Source organism: Arachis hypogaea, chromosome 15 (genome assembly GCF_003086295.3).
Source record: "Arachis hypogaea cultivar Tifrunner chromosome 15, arahy.Tifrunner.gnm2.J5K5, whole genome shotgun sequence".
Taxonomy (NCBI): domain Eukaryota; kingdom Viridiplantae; phylum Streptophyta; class Magnoliopsida; order Fabales; family Fabaceae; genus Arachis; species Arachis hypogaea.
The window spans coordinates 116,064,579-116,086,618 of record NC_092050.1 but is presented as its reverse complement, the minus strand read 5'-3'; the positions used below and the strand labels follow the sequence as shown (position 1 = coordinate 116,086,618).

The window sequence follows — 22,040 nt, the reverse complement described above, 5'->3', positions numbered from 1 at the left end:
AAGGTGACCATAGCTTGCTTCATACCGACAATCTCCGTGAGATTCGACCCTTACTCACGTAAGGTATTACTTGGACGACCCAGTGCACTTGCTGGTTAGTTATGCGAAGTTGTGAAGATATGTTTAGACCATGGTCCTGTGCATCCGTTTTTGGTGCCATTGCCAGGGAATCAATTTCGAACAATAATTCACAACCCGAGTAGAAATTTCGCATACCAAGTTTTTGGCGCCGTCGCCGGGGATTGTTTGAGTTTTCGGCAAGCTTTTGGTCCGGTAACATCAGTGCCAAGTTTGGATCCGGCAACAGCACCAAGTTTTTGGTGCCGTTGCCGGGGATTGTTTGAGTTTGGACAACTGACAGTTCATCTTGTTGCTCAGATTAGGTAATTATCTTTTTGTTTTCTTTTCAAAAATTTTTCAAGAAAAAAAAATTGTTTTCAAAAATATTTTTTTCTTCAGAATTTTTAAGAATGAATTCTAGTGTTTCACGAAGCATGCGAAGCCTGGCTGGCTGTAAAGCCATGTCTAAATTTATTTGGACTGAGGCAGCAATTTGTTATCAAGAGCAAGCTAGTTGTTGTTAATCCACCTGCTGCTGTTCCTGATTTACATGCTAAAGCTTGGCTGGACATTGGCCATGTCTAGTGTTTTGGACCGGAGCTTTCATTGAAAGCTTGGCTGGCTAGTGAGCCATGTCTAATTCCTGGACTGAAGCTTTAGACTAAGAATGCAAGATTCCTGGAATTCATATAAAAAATTTTGAAATCCTTATTTTTATCAATTAATTTTTCGAAAAAAAATCCAAAAAAATTAGAAAATCATAAAAATCAAAAATATTTCTCTGTTTCTTGTTTGAGGCTTGAGTCATGTTATAAGTTTGGTGTCAATTGCATGTGCATCTTGCATTTTTCGAAAATTTCATGCATTCATAGTGTTCTTCATGATCTTCAAGTTGTTCTTGGTAAGTCTTCTTGTTTGATCTTGATGATTTTTTGTTTTGTGTTGAATGTTGTTTTTCATATGCATTCTTGAATTCTTAGTGTCTAAGCATTAAAGAATTCTAAGTTTGGTGTCTTGCATGTTTTCTTTGCATTAAAAATTTTTCAAAAATATGTTCTTGATGTTCATCATGATCTTCATAGTGTTCTTGGTGTTCATCTTGACATTCATAGCATTCTTGCATGCATCACATGTTTTGATCTAAAATTCTCATGCATTGCATAATTTTCATGTTTTTCTCCCTCATCATAAAAATTCAAAAATAAAAATAAAAAAATTCAAAAAAATATCTTTCCCTTTTTCTCTCATCAAATTCGAAAATTTGGATTGACTTTTTCAAAAATTTTTAAAATCAAGTTGTTTTCATGAGTCAAATCAAATTTTCAATTTAAAAATCTTATCTTTTTCAAAATCTTTTTCAAAAATCAAATCTTTTTCATTTTTTAGTTATTTTCGAAAATTCCAAAAATATTTTTCAAAAATTTTTTTCTTATTTTTATATCAAATTTTCGAAAATAACATAATCAATTAATGTTTTGATTCAAAAATTTCAAGTTTGTTACTTACTTGTTAAGAAAGATTCAAACTTTAAGTTCTAGAATCATATCTTGTGATTTCTTGTGAACCAAGTCATTAATTGAGATTTTAAAAATCAAATCTTTTTCAAAAACTAATTTCAATCATATCTTTTCAAAATATCTTCTTATCATATCTTTTTCAAAAATTTGATTTCAAAATATCTTTTCTAACTTCCTAACTTATCTTTTCAAAATTTGTTTCAACTAACTAACTAACTTTCTATTTGTTTCCTAACTTTTTCAAAACTACCTAACTAACTCTCTCTCTCTAATTTTCGAAAATATCTTCCCTCTTTTTCAAAAATTTCTCTTTAATTAACTAATTATTTTTATTTTTGATTTCAAAATTTTTCGAAAATTACTAACCTTTTTCAAAAACTATTTTCGAAAATCACTAACCCTTTTTCAAAAATTATTTTCGAAAATTCTCCCTCTCCCATCATATTCTATTCATCTACTAACATCTCATCTCACATCTCAACCCTCCTCACAGTTGTGTTTCTTCCATTACATTACATTCTTTGTCTCCCTCTTTTCTTCCACTCACAAAGGAATCCCTATACTGTGGTATAAAGGATCCATATTATTATTATTATTTTTTCTGTGCCCTCTTCTTTGTCATATGAGCAGGAGCAAGGACAAGAACATTCTTGTTGAAGCAGATCCAGAACCTGAAAGGACTCTGAAGAGAAAATTAAGAGAAGCTAAATTACAACAATCCAGAGATAACCTTTCAGAAATTTTCGAACAGGAAGAGGAGATGGCAACCGAAAATAATAATAATGCAAGGAGAATGCTTGGTGACTTTACTGCACCTAATACCAATTTACATGGAAGAAGCATCTCCATTCCTGCCATTGGAGCAAACAACTTTGAGCTGAAACCTCAATTAGTTTCTCTGATGCAGCAGAACTGCAAGTTTCATGGACTTCCATCTGAAGATCCTTTTCAATTCTTAACTGAATTCTTGCAGATATGTGATACTGTTAAGACTAATGGAGTAGATCCTGAAGTCTACAAGCTCATGCTTTTCCCTTTTGCTGTAAGAGACAGAGCTAGAGTGTGGTTGGATTCTCAACCCAAGGATAGCCTGAACTCTTGGGATAAGCTGGTCAAGGCTTTCTTAGCCAAGTTCTTTCCTCCTCAAAAGCTGAGCAAGCTCAGAGTGGATGTTCAAACCTTCAGACAGAAAGAAGGTGAATCCCTCTATGAAGCTTGGGAGAGATACAAAGGACTGACCAAAAAGTGTCATTCTAACATGCTTTCAGAATGGACCATCCTGGATATATTCTATGATGGTTTATCTGAGTTATCAAAGATGTCATTGGATACTTCTGTAGGTGGATCCATTCACCTAAAGAAAACGCCTGCAAAAGCTCAAGAACTCATTGACATGGTTGCAAATAACCAATTCATGTACACTTCTGAAAGGAATCCTGTGAATAATGGGATGCCTATGAAGAAGGGAGTTCTTGAGATTGACACTCTGAATGCCATATTGACTCAGAACAAAATATTGACTCAGCAAGTCAATATGATTTCTCAGAGTCTGAATGGAATGCAAGCTGCATCCAACAGTACTCAAGAGGCTTCTTATGCAGAAGAAGCTTATGATCCTGAAAACCCTACAATAGCAGAGGTGAATTATTTAGGTGAACCTTATGGAAACACCTATAACTCATCATGGAGAAATCACCCAAATTTCTCATGGAAGGATCAAATGCCTCAACAAGGCTTTAATAATGGTGGAAGAAACAGGTTTAACAATACTAAACCTTTTCCATCATCCACTCAGCAACAGACAGAGAACTCTGAACAAAATACTTCTAATTTAGCAAACTTAGTCTCTGATCTATCTAAGGCCACTGTGAGTTTCATGAATGAAACAAGGTCTTCCATTAGAAATTTGGAAGCACAAGTGGGCCAGCTGAGTAAAAGAATCACTGAAATCCCTCCTAGTACTTTCCCAAGCAATACAGAAGAGAATCCAAAAGGAGAGTGCAAGGCCATTGACATAAGAACCATGGCCGAACCTGTAAGGGAAGGAGAGGACGTGAATCCCAAGGAGGAAGACCTCCTGGGACGTCCAGTGATCAATAAGGAGCTTCCCTCTGAGGAACCAAAGGAATCTGAGGCTCATCTAGAGACCATAGAGATTCCATTGAACCTCCTTATGCCCTTCATGAGCTCTGATGAGTATTCCTCTTCTGAAGAGAATGAGGATGTTACTGAAGATCAAACTGCCAAGTTTCTTGGTGCAATCATGAAGCTAAATGCCAAATTATTTGGCATTGATACTTGGGAAGTTGAACCTCCCTTGTTCATCAATGAACTAAGTGATCTGGATCAACTGACATTGCCTCAGAAGAGACAGGATCCTGGAAAGTTCATAATACCTTGTACCATAGGCACCATGATCTTTAAGGCTCTGTGTGACCTTGGTTCAGGGATAAACCTCATGCCCCTCTCTGTAATAGAGAAACTGGGAATCTATGGGGTGCAAGCTGCTAAAATCTCATTAGAGATGGCAGACAATTCAAGAAAACAGGCTTATGGACAAGTAGAGGACGTGTTAGTAAAGGTTGAAGGCCTTTACATCCCTGCTGATTTCATAGTCCTAGATACTGGAAAGGAAGAGGATAAATCCATCATCCTAGGAAGACCTTTCCTGGCTACAGCAAGAGCTGTGATTGATGTTGACAGAGGTGAACTAGTCCTTCAATGGAATGAGGACTCCCTTGTATTTAAAACTCAAGGATCTCCCTCTGCAACCATGAAGAGGAAGCATGAAAAGCTTCTCTCAAAGCAGAGTCAACCCAAGCCCCCACAGTCAAACTCTAAGTTTAGTGTTGGGAGGCCACAACCAAACTCTAAGTTTGGTGTTGGAGAGTTTCAACAATGCTCTGAACATCTGTGAGGCTCCATGAGAGCCCACTGTCAAGCTATTGACATTAAAGAAGCGCTTGTTGGGAGGCAACCCAATGTTTATTTATCTAATTTTGTTTTTGTTTTTCATGTTTTATTAGGTTCATGATCATGTGGAGTCACAAAATAAATATAAAAATTGAAAACGGAATCAAAAAGAGCAGAAGAAAAATCACACCCTGGAGGAGCATCTGCCTGGCGTTCAACGCCAGAACAAAGCATGGTTCTGGCGTTCAACGCCAGAAATGGCTAGTAAATGGACATTGAACGCGCAAAATGGGCACCAACCTGGCGCTGAACGCCCAGAGTTGTGTGCAAAGGCATTTTGCATGCCTAATTGGTGCAGGGATGCAAATCCTTGACACCCCAGGATCTGTGGACCCCACAGGATCACCTCAGGATCTGTGGACCCCACAGGATCCCCACCTTCCTCCACTCACTTCTTCTCACCTCTCTCTTTCACACAAACACTCTTCCCCAAAAACCCTTCACCAATCACCTCAATCTCTCTTCCCTATCACATCTTCACCATTCACATCCATCCACTCTTCCCCATAAACCTACCTCATAAACCCCACCTACCTTCAAAATTCAAAACCAATTTCCCACCCAAACCCACCCATATGGCCGAAACCAATTTCCCCCCTCCCTTCCCTATATAAAGCCCTCCACTCTTCATCAAATTCACACAACACACCCCTCTACACCCTTCTTGGCCGAAACACTTCCCACTCTCCCTCTCCTCCATTTCTTCTTCTTCTTCATCTATTCTTTCTTTTATTGCTCGAGGGCGAGCAAAATTCTAAGTTTGGTGTGGTAAAAGCATAAGCTTTTTGTTTTTCCATTACCATTGATGGCACCTAAGACCGGAGAATCCTCTAGAAAGGGGAAAGGGAAGACAAAAGCTTCCACATCCAAGTCATGGGAGATGGAAAGGTTCATCTCCAAAGCCCATCAAGACCACTTCTATGATGTTGTGGCCAAGAAGAAGGTGATCCCTGAGGTCCCTTTCAAACTCAAAAGAAATGAGTATCCGGAGATCCGACATGAAATTCAAAGAAGAAGTTGGGAAGTTCTAACAAATTCCATCCAACAAGTCGGCATCCTAATGGTTCAAGAGTTCTATGCCAATGCATGGATCACCAAGAACCATGATCAAAGTAAAAACTCGGATCCAAAGAACTATGTTACAATGGTTCGGGGGAAATACTTAGATTTTAGTCCGGAGAATGTGAGGTTGGCGTTCAACTTGTCATACATGGAAGAGAACGCACGCCCCTACACAAGGAGAGTCAACTTTGATCAAAGGTTAGACCAAGTCCTTCTGGACATATGTGTAGAAGGAGCTCAATGGAAGATTGACTCCAAAGGCAAGCCGGTTCAACTAAGAAGATTGGACCTCAAGCCTGTAGCTAGAGGATGGTTGGAGTTCATTCAATGCTCAATCATTCCCACTAGCAACCGGTCTGAAGTTACTATAGACCGGGCCATCATGATCCATAGCATCATGATTGGAGAAGAGGTGGAAGTTCATGAGATTATATCTCAAGAACTCTACAAGGTGGCTGACAAGTCCTCCACTATGGCAAGGTTAGCCTTTCCTCACCTCATTTGTAACCTATGCAATTCAGCTGGGATTGACATAGAGGGAGATATCCTCATTAAAGAGGACAAGCCCATCACTAAGAAAAAGATGGAGCAAGCAAGAGAGCCCATTCATGGAGCTCAAGAGGCGTATGAAGATCATCACCATGAGATCCCGGAGATGCCTCAAATACACTTTCCTCCACAAAACTATTGGGAGCAAATCAACACCTCCCTAGGAGAATTGAGTTCCAATATGGGACAACTAAGGGTGGAACATCAAGAGCACTCCATCATGCTTCATGAAATAAGAGAAGATCAAAAAGCAATGAGGGAGGAGCAACAAAGACAAGGAAGAGACATAGAAGAGCTCAAGGACATCATTGGTTCCTCAAGAAGGAAACGCCACCATCACTAAGATGGATTCATTCCTTGTTCTTATTTCTTCTGTTTTTCGTTTTCTATGTTATGTGCTTATCTATGTTTGTGTCTTCATTACATGATCATTAGTAGTTAGTAACTCTGTCTTAAAGTTATGAATGTCCTATGAATCCATCACCTCTCTTAAATGAAAAATGTTTTAATTCAAAAGAACAAGAAGTACATGAGTTTCGAATTTATCCTTGAACTTAGTTTAATTATATTGATGTGGTGACAATGCTTCTTATTTTCAAAATGAATGCTTGAACAGTGCATATGTCTTTTGAAGTTGTTGTTTAAGAATGTTAAATATGTTGGCTCTTGAAAGAATGATGACTAGGAGACATGTTATTTGATAATCTGAAAAATCATAAAAATGATTCTTGAAGCAAGAAAAAGCAGCAAAGAACAAAGCTTGCAGAAAAAAAAAATAGGCGAAAAAAAAAATAGAAAGAAAAATAAAAAGCAAGCAGAAAAAGCCAAAAGCTCTTAAAACCAAAAGGCAAGGGCAAATAAAAAGGATCCCAAGGCTTTGAGCATCAGTGCATAGGAGGGCCTAAAGGAATAAAATCCTGGTCTAAGCGGCTAAACCAAGCTGTCCCTAACCATGTGCTTGTGGCGTGTAGGTGTCAAGTGAAAACTTGAGACTGAGCGGTTAAAGTCAAGGTTCAAAGCCAAAAAAAGAGTGTGCTTAAGAACCCTGGACACCTCTAATTGGGGACTTTAGCAAAGCTGAGTCACAATCTGAAAAGGTTCACCCAATTATGTGTCTGTGGCATTTATGTATCCGGTGGTAATACTGGAAAACAAAGTGCTTTGGGCCACGGCCAAGACTCATAAAGAAGCTGTGTTCAAGAATCATCATACTGAACTAGGAGAATCAATAACACTATCTGAACTCTGAGTTCCTATAGATGCCAATCATTCTGAACCTCAATGGATAAAGTGAGATGCCAAAACTATTCAAGAGGCAAAAAGCTATAAGTCCCGCTCATTTGATTGAAGCTATGTTTCATTGATAGTTTGGAATTTATAGTATATTCTCTTCTTTTTATCCTATTTGATTTTCAGTTGCTTGGGGACAAGCAACAATTTAAGTTTGGTGTTGTGATGAGCGGATAATTTATACGCTTTTTGGCATTGTTTTTAGTATGTTTTCAGTAGAATCTAGTTACTTTTAGGGATGTTTTCCTTAGTTTTTATGTTAAATTCAAATTTCTGGACTTTACTATGAGTTTGTGTGTTTTTCTGTGATTTTAGGTATTTTCTGGCTGAAATTGAGGGACTTGAGCAAAAATCAGATTCAGAGGTTGAAGAAGGACTGCTGATGTTGTTGGATTCTGACCTTCCTGCACTCAAAATGGATTTTATGGAGCTACAGAACTCGAAATGGCGCGCTTCTAATTGCGTTAAAAAGTAGACATCCAGGGCTTTCCATCAATATATAATAGTCCATACTTTGGCCAAGAATAGACGACGTAAACTGGCGTTCAACGCCAGCTTTCTGCCCAAATCTGGCGTCCAGCGCCAGAAAAGGATCCAAAACCAGAGTTGAACGCCCAAACTGGCACAAAAACTGGCGTTCAACTCCAAGAAGGACCTCTACACGTGCAACACTCAAGCTCAGCCCAAGCACACACCAAGTGGGCCCTGGAAGTGGATTTATGCATCAATTACTTACTCATGTAAACCCTAGTAGCTAGTTTATTATAAATAGGACCTTTTACTATTGTATTAGACGTCTTTTTGACCATCTTTGGACGCCTGGTTCTTAGATCAGAGGGGCTGGCCATTCGGCCATGCCTGGACCTTCACTTATGTATTTTTAATGGTAGAGTTTCTACACTCCATAGATTAAGGTGTGGAGCTCTGCTGTTCCTCAAAGATTAATACAAAGTACTACTGTTTTCTATTCAACTCATCTTGTTTCGCTTCTAAGATATTCATTCGTACTTCAATCTGAATGAGATGAATGTGACAATCATCATCATTCCCTATGAACGCATGCCTGATAACCACTTCCGTTCTACCTTAGACTGAATGAGTATCTCTTAGATCTCCTAACCAGAATCTTCGTGGTGTAAGCTAGAATGATGGCGGCATTCAAGAGAATCCGGAAGGTCTAAACCTTGTTTGTGGTATTCCGAGTAGGATTCAATGATTGAATGACTGTGACGAGCTTCAAACTCGCGATTGCCGGGCATAGTGACAGACGCAAAAGGATAGTAAATCCTATTCCAGCATGATCGAGAACCGACAGATGAATAGCCGTGCCGTGACAGGGTGCGTTGATCATTTTCACTGAGAGGATAAGATGAAGCCATTGACAAGGGTGATGCCTCCAGACGATTAGCCGTGCCGTGACAGGGCATTGGATCATTTTCCCGAGAGATGACCGAAAGTAGTCGTTGACAATGGTGATGTATCACATAAAGCCATCCATGGAAAGGAGCAAGACTGATTGGATGAAGATAGCAGGAAAGCAGAGGTTCAGAGGAACGAAAAGCATCTCCATTCGCTTATCTGAAATTCCTACCAATGATTTACATAAGTACCTCTATCCCTATTCTATTATTTATTTTCGAAAAACCATTACTGTTTTATATCCGCCTGACTGAGATTTACAAGGTGACCATAGCTTGCTTCATACCGACAATCTCCGTGGGATTCGACCCTTACTCACGTAAGGTATTACTTGGACGACCCAGTGCACTTGCTGGTTAGTTATGCGAAGTTGTGAAGATATGTTTAGACCATGGTCCTGTGCATCCGCTTTTGGTGCCATTGCCAGGGAATCAATTTCGAACAACAATTCACAACCCGAGTAGCAATTTCGCATACCAATAGCCCTATCTATGGTCACGGTTTTCACCATGGCCATAGACTTTATGGTCACCCCACCTAAAACCGTGACCATAGCCCTATGGTCACGGTTTTTCACGGTGGCCATAGACTCTATGGTCACCTTCCTTAAAACCGTGACCATAGCCTATCTATGGTCACGGTTTTTCACCGTGGCCATAGCCTCTATGGTCACCCCTTCTTAAAACCGTGACCATAGCCCTATCTATGGTCCCAGTTTTTCATCGTGGCCATAGACTCTATGGTCACCCTCCATAAAACTGTGACCATAGCCTATCTATGGTCACGGTTTTTCACCGTGGCCATAGCCTCTACGGTCACCTCTCTTTAAAACCGTGACCATAGCCTTATCTATGGTCACAGTTTTTTGCCGTGACTATAGCCTTATTTATGGTCACGGTTTTCACCATGGCCATAACTTATCTATGGTAACCTGTTTTATTTTATGAATATTTTTTTTAAAGCATAGTCACATCCCAAAATGATGATAATCACAAAATAAATCTAAAAATGAGAAATTCAATAAATGTAAATCATAAAAGTTTCATTAAAAACTAGATATCCATTACAATACTAATCAAAATATGGTGTAATTTATCCATTACATGAATATCGGATAAAGTCTCTTATCAAAATGTAAAGAACACATCAAAATAATACAGTTAGATAACCAAAATCATTATAAGACCCATCCCATCTTATATTTGTATAGAATATATTTTCTTCACATCATGTCCTCCTGCTAGCAAAAGAAATAAAGAAGTTAGAATAGAACAAAAATGTTTTTGATGATGCATGCAGTAACAGTTGAGTAATGAATATGGAACACAAGTTAAATAAGTCAATCAACATGAAAATTTCAACCACTAAATAACAAGGAGCACAATTTAAATAAGTCAATCAACATGAAAATTTATATGTTTTTAATCTATCTTCGAGTGGAACTTCAACTCCCCTATTGAAGTAGCTTAAAACTCAAAAAAATCCAGCACAAAGAAACAACCACAACCAAAATAGAAGCTTAAAAAACAAGGTAATACTGAAATACTATTATTAGCTTCCAACCTATCAAATAAATCAAGTAATCAACACCAGCAAACAAGAATTAATCACCCCTAAATTAATTCAAACCAGCAGCATAACAAGAATTTTCTATACATGATTTAAAAAATTTTCTATACAACAGCATAACAAATAATCACCCCTAAATTAATTCAAACAGCAGCATAACAAAATCACTAATCACAAATCACAAATCACTTATCACACATTCAAAATTCAAAACTCAAAACACTCAGTGCCATAAGTCCATAACAAAACAGTAACTTAACAAGTCATTAATCAACATTTTATTATTACTTTATTTATTTTGTGTAAACTATCCATTAGAGTGTGCATCTGAAAATATGTTTTCAAGCTTACAAATAAAAGTAGATCGGAGTCAAAATTATGCCAACAAAATTCAATTAAACATAAATTATTAAAGTTCTTTCATCGCCTTCTATAATGAGCTATTTTTCAAGCAACTTTGAAGGCAACATTATTAACAGCATCGATAAAGTGTCAAAGGAAGCTAATAAGGAAATGCATTATTCATGCACCACTAATAGAGTATAAAATCTTATGCACATGGGGTTTGTTCTCCTTACATATAGATAAAGATCATTATCACATTCACAGAGGCATATGATTTCAGCAAAAGTCAAGCAGGACCATAACTAATTAATAATTAATTAATTAAAATAAATTGAAACTATTAATTTAACAAGGTATGTACCTTAATAGGGTAATGGCAAAGTAGTGGTGTAACAACAAAAAATCAATAATGATTCATGCAGTTATACATCAGCAAAGCAAAAATGTCCCTGGCAATTTGATGTAACAACAAAGATATTATTCAGAACATACCTTTCGCCCTGTATAAAATTGCATTGTTAGGACTTGCCTTCTAGTCAAATCCTGCATACATTAATATCATACTATGTTGGTAAAAGTATTATAGTAAACACTAAGTATTCCATTGAAAGGAAAATAATGAAGACTATCATACCCAGAATACATGAGGAACCCTGATCAATTTGTTGTTTCTCAAGTTTTATGCTGCTCTCTCAGAAGTCAGAATTCCTTGCCTCATGAATAAAATCTGTTAAATTAATCCAGCCTTGTATTGTTCATTCAGTAACTAAGAAGGATAACTTACCAGCTGCTAGAAGTAAATGTAAAACATACAAACAAGCCTAAGGCAAGAAGATTAATTTTCTTATCATAAGTGTTTGTATATATACAACACTTTACTCTTTAAACTATTTACATTTTAGAAGAGCCTCATCTAACACTTTATTGGCATTCATGATTTAAAATGTTTAGTTTGGAAACGAATCCCCTACCTTAATGTGTCGAAATCCATAGAAATTATGCCTGACCCCTTCGTCCTAACTCGCAGCAGCAGCAGCAACAGTCTTGAACCGAACAAATAGCAGCGGCATTAGCCACACTGACAACTTTCTCAGCAACAACACCATCAAACACAGCTTCATAGTTACAGTGGTTCAACGCTGAAACGTTAACACCCAAAACCCTTAACAAGCATATAACACAACAATAACGATAAAGGTTTTAGATCAGGAACTCACTGCAGCTATGAAAAAACAGAACAATAGAGCAGCAGCAGCCCCGGTAGTGGTGCAACCAATGGAGAGCAAGCTGGCAGAGGCTCCGGCAGTGACGTCCGGTAACGACAACACCGTTTTCTGGTAGCAGAGATCCCAGCAAGCTTGCAGAAACGAATGAAAGGCTTTATTGAAGACATAGTTCAGATGCTACAGATGGTTTCTAATTTTAGCTCCGTCACAATGAAAACACTTGTTGGAAATTAGGAAGCAGAACAGTATTTGTTTGTGTCACATGAGAATTCATTAGATAAAATAGCATTACAGAGAGAGAGACACACTCGTGGAACATGACAGAAATCAGGAAAGCAATTAATACAGCAGCATCCTGTATGAAATTGTGAAGATCAAACACAGAATAATAACTGAATGCTAGGACACAACCAGTCTACAAGCTACACAGAACACAATTTGAAAAAAGGATTCACAACGAAAAATTGACTTGCCGCGCCTGAGCTATAGGATTGTTACAGAGCAATAAGAGTTCAGAAATGGTGGTTCTAGTAGCTAGGGCACAACCAACTCACCATGAACGACGACGGCGACCAGGAATTCCGGCAGCGACGGCGGCGGCAGAGGAACGGCTTCTCCTCTGTTGCGTCACTTTCTCACACGCGTCCCTTCCTTCCTCTCTGCGGCAGCATCAACAGCGACCTCCTATCCTTATTTGGTTCCTTCCAGCGACAGCGGCGGCTTCCAACAACGGCAGCGGCGGCAAGGCGCGGCGACGACGGCAACGAAGACGAGCCCTTCTCTTCCTCGCGTCGCGCGTTCTGTGCGTCTCTCTCTCTCACTCTCATTTTCCCCTCAAGGTCAGCGGTGACGGTGGCTGTGGTCACCACCGGCAGCGCCTCTCTCCCTTTCCCTCTCATCTCCTTCCCGTTCTCTGATCCCTCCTCCCTCTTCGAGCTCCCCCTCTTTTCTCGTTGCCCCCCGCCCCTCTTCCCTTCTGTTTCCCCTTCTTTATGTGGCTGTGTGTATGTTAGGGTTAGGAATTGTTAAATTAGGATTTTATTTGGGAATTTAGTGTTAGATAAAATATATATTTAGAATTATTGTAAAAATTATTTTTAGAATAACAAATTTTATTTATTAATATATCAATGAGTTTAAATAATTATTTTTAATTTTAAATTATAAAATGAATATATTAATTACATTTTGTGAAAGACAGTTTAAGAAAAGGACAAAAGGACTTTTTGTCCCGCAGACATTTTTGTTCTTGACTATTGAAAAATACTTTTAAGTCCCTGACTTTTACAAAACTTGGACGGATCAGTCCCTGATGGAGGCATTTGGACGGATCAGTCCCTGACGGAGGCATATGGACGGAGGGACTAATCCGTCTAAGTTTTATGAAGGTTAGGGACTTAAAAGTATTTTTCAATGGTCAAGGACGAAAATGTCCACGAAAAAGGTCAGGGACCAATTTGTCCTTTTCTCAAACAAAAAAATATCAATTATTTAAATTAAATGATATAATTTTTTATTATTTTTCTATTATCAAATCTTTAATTTCAATTTATATAAAATAATTAATTATAATAAAATTGTATATAAATATTAATTAACTTAAATTTAAAATATTTATAAAAATTAATTTAATTATTTTTAATAAATTAGTTTTTTAAGAACTCAAATTAATAAAATACATCATAATTTATTTATAATAGAAATTAATTAAATTAAATTATATATAATTCTTTTATTATTAAATTTTTAATTTCAAATTATGTGAAATAACCAATTATAAAAATTACACAAGAATATTAATTAACTTAACTCTAAATATTAATAAAACTAATTTAATTACGCTTAATTGGTTCTCATGTATTTCAATTTTTTTTAAATAAATAGGAGACGGCATCGTTTTTGGTTTTTCCCTAATTATTATAAACCACAAAACTTAATAATCTATTATTTAATGGTTAAATTTTTAGAGTAAAAAATTAATTTTTATATTATTAAGTTTTAAATTATTTTTAATTTAAAATTATTAATAGTATTCGACTTAATTTTTTATTTATAAAATTAGATTTCAAATTTTAATATTTAAAGTAAATCATATAAAATTATTATTAGTATTTAATTATTAAAACTTTTAAAAAGAAAATATATTTAAAATAATAAAAAATACATAAAAATATTAATTAATTAAAACTCAAATGATTAAAACTGTGACCATGGACTCCTTTAGGTCATCCCACAAAACTGTGACCATAGACCATTTTAGGTCACCCTTTTGAAAAATCGTGACCATAGACACTTTTTGGTCACTGTAAAAAATCGTGACCATAGACCCCTTTAGGTCACCCTCAAAACCGTGACCATAAACCCTTTTAGGTCACCCTTCCGAAAAACCGTGACCATAGACCCTTTTTAGTCACTGTAAAAAATCGTGACCATAGACCCCTTTAGGCCACCCTCCAAAACCGTAATCATAGACCCTTTTAGGCCACCCCCAAAACCGTGACCATAGACCCCTTTAGGTCACCCCCCAAAACCGTGACCATAGATCCTTTTAGGTCACCCTTTTTTGAAAAACCGTGACCATAGCCCTTTTTTTGTCACTGTAAAAAACCGTGACCATAGATCCCTTTAGGTCACCCCTAAAATCGTGACCATAGACCCTTTTAGGCCACCCCCCAAAACCGTGACCATAGACCCCCCTTTTAGGCCACCCCCAAAACCGTGACCATAGACCCCTTTAGGCCACCTCCCAAAACCGTGATCATAGACCCTTTTGGGTCACCTTTTTTTGAAAAACCGTGACCATAGCCCCATTTTGGTCACTGTAAAAAATCGTGACCATAGACCCCTTTAGGTCACCTCCAAAACCGTGACCATAGTCCCTTTTAGGCCACCCCCCAAAACCGTGACCATAGACCCCTTTAGGCCACCCCCCAAAACCGTGACCATAGACCCTTTTTGGTCACTGTAAAAAACCGTGACCATAAACCCCTTTAGATCACCCCTCAAAACCGTGACCATAGACCCTTTTAGGCCACCCTTTTTTAAAAAACCGTGACCATAGGTACTCTATGGTCACCTTTTCCAAAAAAACTGTGACCAAAGCTTTTTTTTTTGGTCACCCTAAAAAACCGTGACCATAGACCCAAAATGTTGTAGTGATGTTTTCACTCTTAAACACATATTCGAAGAGAATTACAAAAGTATGCTATTTCATTGAATAAATGTGAGATAAGTTGATAAAATCCCTCAAATTAAGCACAAGATAAACCACAAAGTTGGGGTTTATCAAACCTCTCCACACTTAAACTAAGCATGTCCTCATGCTAAACTCAAGAAAGAAACAAAGGGTATCAACATTTATTCAATGCAAACTATCTAAATGCAATCTACCTACATGCAATCTATCTACATGAATGCAACTACTTAGTCAAAGTAAATCAATTTCCAAGAAAACATGATGAACATGAGGGCTAAGGCAATAGCAACCAAGTCAAACCTACAATTGAATTGAGTTATTAAAAAGATTTTACAAACTTGCAAGAAAAGAGATGATGACGGGTGAAATATGTAATTGAGTGATCGAACCCTCACCGGATGTGTATCCGCTCTAGTCGCTCAAGTGTATAGGGTTGATTCACTCAATTCTCTTCTAATAATGCTTTCTAAGATTTATTTTTCATCTAACAATCAACAATTATTTCATGCATGCATACAAATATCATGAGGACTTTTCCATAGGTTGTAATGGGGCTAGGGTCAAGGTAGGATTGTATTTGGTTAAGTGGACTAGAATTTGAATCTTTGATTAACTTAAATTTCCCACCTAACCTATGACAACCTATACAATTTGAATGGTAACCTAACTACCCATTCTTCACTTTTTCACATACTCATGCATTCTCTTTTTTATCACAACCCATATGCATTGATTATTATTGAACTTCACTTTGGGGCATTTTATCTCCTTTTTATTGGTTCTTTTTTCTTTTTCTTTTCTTTTTTTTCTTTCTCTATATATTTTTTTTATTTTTGTTTTTCTCTTTTTCTTTTTGATGAATTATATACAAAGGTACCAATGTATACAGTTTAAACATTTAGTGCATGAGTATGTAACCAATTCCCAAAATTTTCAACAAAAATATACTTTTATCTCACCCAATGTTCCCAACGCTCCCAAAATTAAATGATAAACACTTTCACTAGTCTAAGCTAATCAAAGATCCAAACACGGGACATTTATTATTTTTCACTTTGGACTTGTGATGTGCTAAAATTAAGAACAAATGGGTTTAACATAGGCTCAAATGGGTAACAATGGAAGATAAAAGGTAGACTATTTGGGTAAGTGAGCTATTTGAAACAATAGCCTCAATCATATAAGTGCATTCATATACAAAATAATGGACATAAAGAATCAAACAAATCAAAGATTGCAATCATAGAAAGAGAATAATACACACAAGAATAAAAATAAGTGGTTGTATGATGTAACCATACAATTAGGCTCAAAACTCACATTCTTGTGTTCTTAGCTCAAAAACCATGTTTCACAATGTATAATTCAAGCAAGTTCTAAAAAAAATTTTTTCAATCAATTTGGGTGCCCTATAGATAAATTTCTTTGAAAATTTCACTATTTTGACTAAGCTTATTATGTATGTGCAAACTAAGGAAATGCAACAAAAATTCCTAAAAGACCTAGATAGTAAAAGAAAAAATAAAATGTGAAAGTGTTGGAATTAGAAATTTATCACCCAAAAACGCCAATTGGTCGAACGACCTCCCCACACTTAAAAGTTTGCACCATCCTCGGTGCATTTAGAGATGAGCAAGGGGGTACGGCAACTTTCCAGATTGCCATCTTCAGCTAGCGGGTCAACCGGTTGCTGCATGTTCTTTCTTTCTCCCGCTTCCGTTTTTGCTTATGATGACTTATCCTGAAAATAGAAGATAGGATAGTAAGAAAAGTAAATGCAAAAGCAAGGAAACGTAAATTGTTGGAATGAGGTAAATCACTACTAGAATGAAGTGAGTGAATTAGTGTGACATTGATAAAAAAAAAGGTGTGTGAGTTCTAAGATTGCGCACAGTTTAGAACTCACACCCTAGTATTTAAAAGCCATGTCACAATTACACAAAAGAAGGATGCATTCCACTTATTCTAGTGTACTTGAAATACTTCAAAGAAAACTTGTGGGATAAAACAACCAAACAAGGAATAAAGAAGCATAAAAGCATTCAAGCAAAAATCAAGCAACTGTGAATTGGATAATGAATGGACATTGACTGATATATAAGTAAACTTAATGAACCAAATAAAATATAGAGCTCACATATTAAACAATGACACATATTGAAGTTTGTTTGCAACACCTAAGTGACATAGAGGTGGGACACATGGGTGCTATAGAACTTATGACAAAGAAGATAGAAGTGAAAATCAATCACATAGCAAGCATGGTCCACAAAGCTCGAAAAGCTTCAAAATATGTCACTAGGTAAGCTTACGATCCAATTTCACAATTCCAAAATCTCAATGCATGAAATAAGTGATGTGAATAAGGATCAATCATAACAAGCATCACTTAACAAAAAAATGCATTGATAATCTACAATTGCTTAACAGTGGATGATGAATGCATGGTGGCCAAAACATGCAATTCAAAAGATTTAGAAAGCATGAAGGCAATGTCATACACTTGGTATTGAAAAAGGTTAAGCATGAAAGATTCAAAACTAAGTAATAAATTGTAACCTCAATAAAAGAGATCCAACAATGAATATCAAACATAATTATGCTAAAATAGCATCAAGTTAATAATAAGCAGCAATGACTAGCAAACAAAATTAATAATCCAACACTTATCATGAAAAACAGAAAATCAAACAAAAATTAAACTAACTAAATAACTAAATAACTAACTAACTAAGGGAGTTGGTGATAGATGGTGATTGGTAGTGTTGGATGATGATTGAAGGGTGGAAAGAAAAGAAGAGAAGAGAGAAGAAGGGAAGGAATGGAGAGAAGAGGAGAAAAGAAAATGGGTGAAACAGCGTGGCTTGCAAATCTTTTTTCACGCGTACGCGTGGGTCACACGTGCGCGTGGCTTTTAATTCTCCAAAAGCTCATTTCTTCGTGAATTCTCCACTTTGCATGCTTTTCTCTTCACTTCTTCCATTCAATACTTGCCTTATGAATCTGAAATCACTTAACAAACATATCAAGGCATCGAATAGAATTAAAGTGGATTAAAATTGGCAAATTTAAGGCCTAAAAAGCATGTTTTCACTCTTAAGCACAAATTCAGGGAGAATTACAAAAGCATGCTATTTCATTGAATAAATGTGAGATAAGTTGATTAAATCCCCCAAATTAATTACAAGATAAACCACAAAATTGGGGTTTATCACTGATGAGCCTCATATGTCGGTTATAAAGCTAATCCGACAAGTCCTGGTAGCTAACCATTGGACTGTCCTTCTGTCGTGCATCCCCAACTCGAGTTATTCACAATCATAATCATAATCACACAACACCCATACTGGTGTTTATCCACGGGGGCGAGCTCATCCAGAACTTTCACAGTGTCCAGCCACACTTACGACATAGGGTTAGCAGAGTATCGTGTCTCAACCTGGAGCACGTGGTGGCCAGCCACTGCTTTTACCCAGGAAAACTCATATCTCAGATAATTGGAAGTGCAACAATCACATTATCAAATCTCTAATCATCCATATTCATACTCAGCCATAATTTAATACCAATACAGCCATCTGGCTCATAACATAATAGCACTTCCACCATCCAACATCATTAAACTCATATAATCATACTCAAGCTATAAATCGCTTTTTCTCAAATCACTTTACTTTGAAATCAAAAATCAATTCCTTCCAGCCTAACTTTAAACTCCCCATTTCTCAAATCATTTCAGGCTCATCAGCCACTTTTTCTCAAACATAAATCCCTCTTTTTAAAACAAAGTCACCTTCCTCAACATCTTCCCATAACATTTTAAAAACTACACCGAATCAAAGGCCTTTTTTGAGATATTCAAAGTCATTCATCCTAAAATAGGATTTGATAACAAAAGTTCCTCGGCAAAGTCTCAAGTCTTTAGGGGAGAATAACATAACTCATTTCCTCAAATTCGTTTAAAATCTTTAATACCTTGGCTTCCTGATTTGAGTAATAAAAATAGAATCTAAGCCAAACCGAGTCGCGTGTAATCAATTACTCCGAACACATTTTCAAAATCATTTCTTTTACTTAAACAAAACCAACTTCAATTCCATGATTAAATCTAAAGCGTTTCAAACAGCTCAAAAATAGTCTTAGTCTTGCAAAAATTCAGAATTCAAAGAGCGCTTAAAACTTTTCCTAAAACATTGTAAAATGAGACCTGTCAATAGACATTCAAGTTCTTTCAAAGTCACTGAAACTCCTCCAATTGAAACCCTCAAGTCAAATTCAAAGATATAAACCCTTTTCACATTTAAAACGGCCTTAAAACATAAGTTTCTTCTAAATGACTTGCCCCCAAAAGGGTTATAATACTTTTCTTAAGAAACAAGACTAAACCATAATTTCCTTTTTAATAATTCATTTCAAAAGCATAATTCATCCCTTTCTTAAATAATCCAAGTAAAATAGTAGAAGTCTTTAACTCATAATTTTTCAAATAACATTTCAATAAAGTCTCGGATTTTATAGAAATTTTGGCAGAGCCTCCCCTAAAACTTGGATCTTGCCACCCTTTCCGGGTCCCAACTACACCATTCCGCAACCCATCAAAACCAAATCAGTTCAAAATGAAGTTGGTTCCAAAAGTACATCATTTTCAGATTTCAAGAACACCAATTCAAACTCAAATAAATTTCCAATAGATTAAACTTGATTTCAAAACTTTTAAGAAACAACTTTAAAGAAACAATCCAAGAACAATCCGTCTCACAAAACTGAATAGTAACCCAGTCAAACAATCATTCATATTCATCCAAGATAACCAAACAACACATAAGACTTATACAATCACTAAAATACATTTCTCACATAAATATCCATATGTAATAATTCCAATTTATACGATATAGTTTTCTGAAAAGGCCCCTACCTCGATAAGTCGAAACCATAACCCAAACACCTTACAGAATTCGTTTTGTCTAGTCCTGAATTCAACGGCGAATGAAACCTTAGCTCTGCTTACTTTCTCAGTAGCAGAAACAGCCTCAATCGTAACATGCTAACTCAGTTTCTAATTCCTAAGACCATTAACATCGTAAATACTTTTATACATGGAACAGAACACTAACGCGGGGATTTTCGAAATGTAAAATACTTACTGTAATACGAAAACAAAGCAATGGCAGCCTCTAAACCAGTTTGGCGGCAGCCTCGGCAGCCACCTCAAGCGGCAGCGGCGACCCGACTCTGGCGACGATGACTAAAACCAACATGCAGCGACAATAAAGCTTCCGAAATCTCAAAAGAAACAAAAATCAAACTCGAAACCCTTATCGGTAGAGCATTCTCCGGCAGCAGAGGCAACTTTGTCCCTTCTCATCCATAACCAGCCTCGACGGAAATGGAAGCTGGAAGCGACGGCGGCGGTTCCGACGAAGGCGACGCCGGCGACGCGCATAGTGACTGGGCGCAGTGGTTGCACCTCAGCTCCGCCTCGGATCCTTCTCTCTCCCCTTCGCGCGTCTCTTTTCCCCGCGTGGCTAAGCTCCCTCGTGGTTCTGTTTCCTTCCTTGCGCGTCTTTCTCTCGTGACAGAATAGTGGCGGCGATGGCATGCAGCGCGGCGCAGCGGTGGTGACAAAGGCGTGGTGCAGCGGCGGCACGGCTTCTCTGCTCCCTCAACTCCATGCTCTCTCTCTCTCTCTCTCTCTCTCTCTCTCTCTCTCTCTCTCAGATCTCCCTCTTGGCAGCGCAGCGGTGGTGACGGTGACAGTGATGCCCACCGGCGCCGTCTCCCTCTCTTCCCCCTTCTCCCTTTCCCGCGGCTCCCTCCCCTTTCTTCCCTTTCTTTCTTTTCTTCTTTCTTTTCCTGACCGTGGGTTATGGGGTGGCTAGGGTTAGGAAGTGTGAGTGAGGGTGTTGTGCTGAGTTGTGTGGGGGTTGGGTAGCAAGGGTTTCACTTAGGAAAAGGGAGAAATGTGTGTGTTAATAAAATTAGGATTTGTGTATAAAATTAGGGTTTTTGGGTTTAATTTGAAACTAATTGAATCCTTAAAATTATTCTAAAATATTATTTGTTGTATCAAAATACTATTTGGTTCTCACTCAAATACTCTAATTAAAAATATAATACAATATAATTAATTTTTTTATTAACAAAATCTAAAGTATTTAATTACAAAAGTATTATCATATAAAAATCTTATTATTTTACAACTACTAATTTTATAATTCAAATATAGGAATTAATTCAATAATTAGAAAATTAAATAAAATTCTAATTTAAATATCCAAACATCATTATTTTTAAATTTCTAAGACTTTAAATAGTAAATAGGAAAATAATCCAAAATTATAGAATTTGGTTAAAAACCTTAATTTATTTCAAATCCAGTTAATCAAAACTACCTTTAATTATCTTCAATAAAATAAAATAATTTATGAAATTAAAACTGTAAATAAATATATAATTTAAAATTAATTCGTAATAACTTTTCAAAAATTTTGGGTCTTACATCAGGAGTGACCTTAGTAGAAACAGAAGCGCCTAAGTCCGACTTAGAGGGAGAAGACAAGTCGCACAATTCGCCGGCCTCTTTCAGTTGTATATTTCGGACAACAACGTTCTTCTTAGCCGAACAAAGAATTTTCATAGCCACCAAATTTCCAGCCATCTTTTCTATACGACATCAAAATCGAGTTACATTAGCCAACAAAATAATCAGTAAAAATTTTACTACAAAATTAGAAAGAAACGCTGCCTAGCTAAAAACGCACAACAAAATAACTTTTTGGATAAGAGGTTTTCTTGTTTATTCAATTTCTTAATTCAGATTGGTTTGTGCTG

General features: G+C 36.8%; 1 long non-coding RNA gene and 1 other non-coding gene across 3 annotated transcripts; both read right to left on the bottom strand.

Moving 5' to 3' along the window:
* Positions 1 to 2,733: 2,733 nt before the first annotated feature.
* Positions 2,734 to 2,837, bottom strand: LOC112752190 (small nucleolar RNA R71). Its single transcript, XR_003176636.1, has one exon. It is a non-coding gene; the product is annotated as a small nucleolar RNA R71 (small nucleolar RNA).
* Positions 2,838 to 9,891: 7,054 nt separating this feature from the next.
* On the bottom strand, positions 9,892 to 13,054 carry LOC112750513 (uncharacterized). 2 transcript variants are annotated; one of them, XR_011872191.1, is made up of 6 exons: positions 12,565 to 13,054; positions 12,002 to 12,141; positions 11,756 to 11,923; positions 11,419 to 11,511; positions 11,277 to 11,327; positions 9,892 to 10,110 (listed from the first exon to the last, which is right to left on the bottom strand). It is a non-coding gene; the product is annotated as an uncharacterized lncRNA (long non-coding RNA). The 2 variants fall into 2 exon arrangements; XR_011872190.1 differs by having other exon boundaries at positions 9,892 to 10,107.
* Positions 13,055 to 22,040: the final 8,986 nt, after the last annotated feature.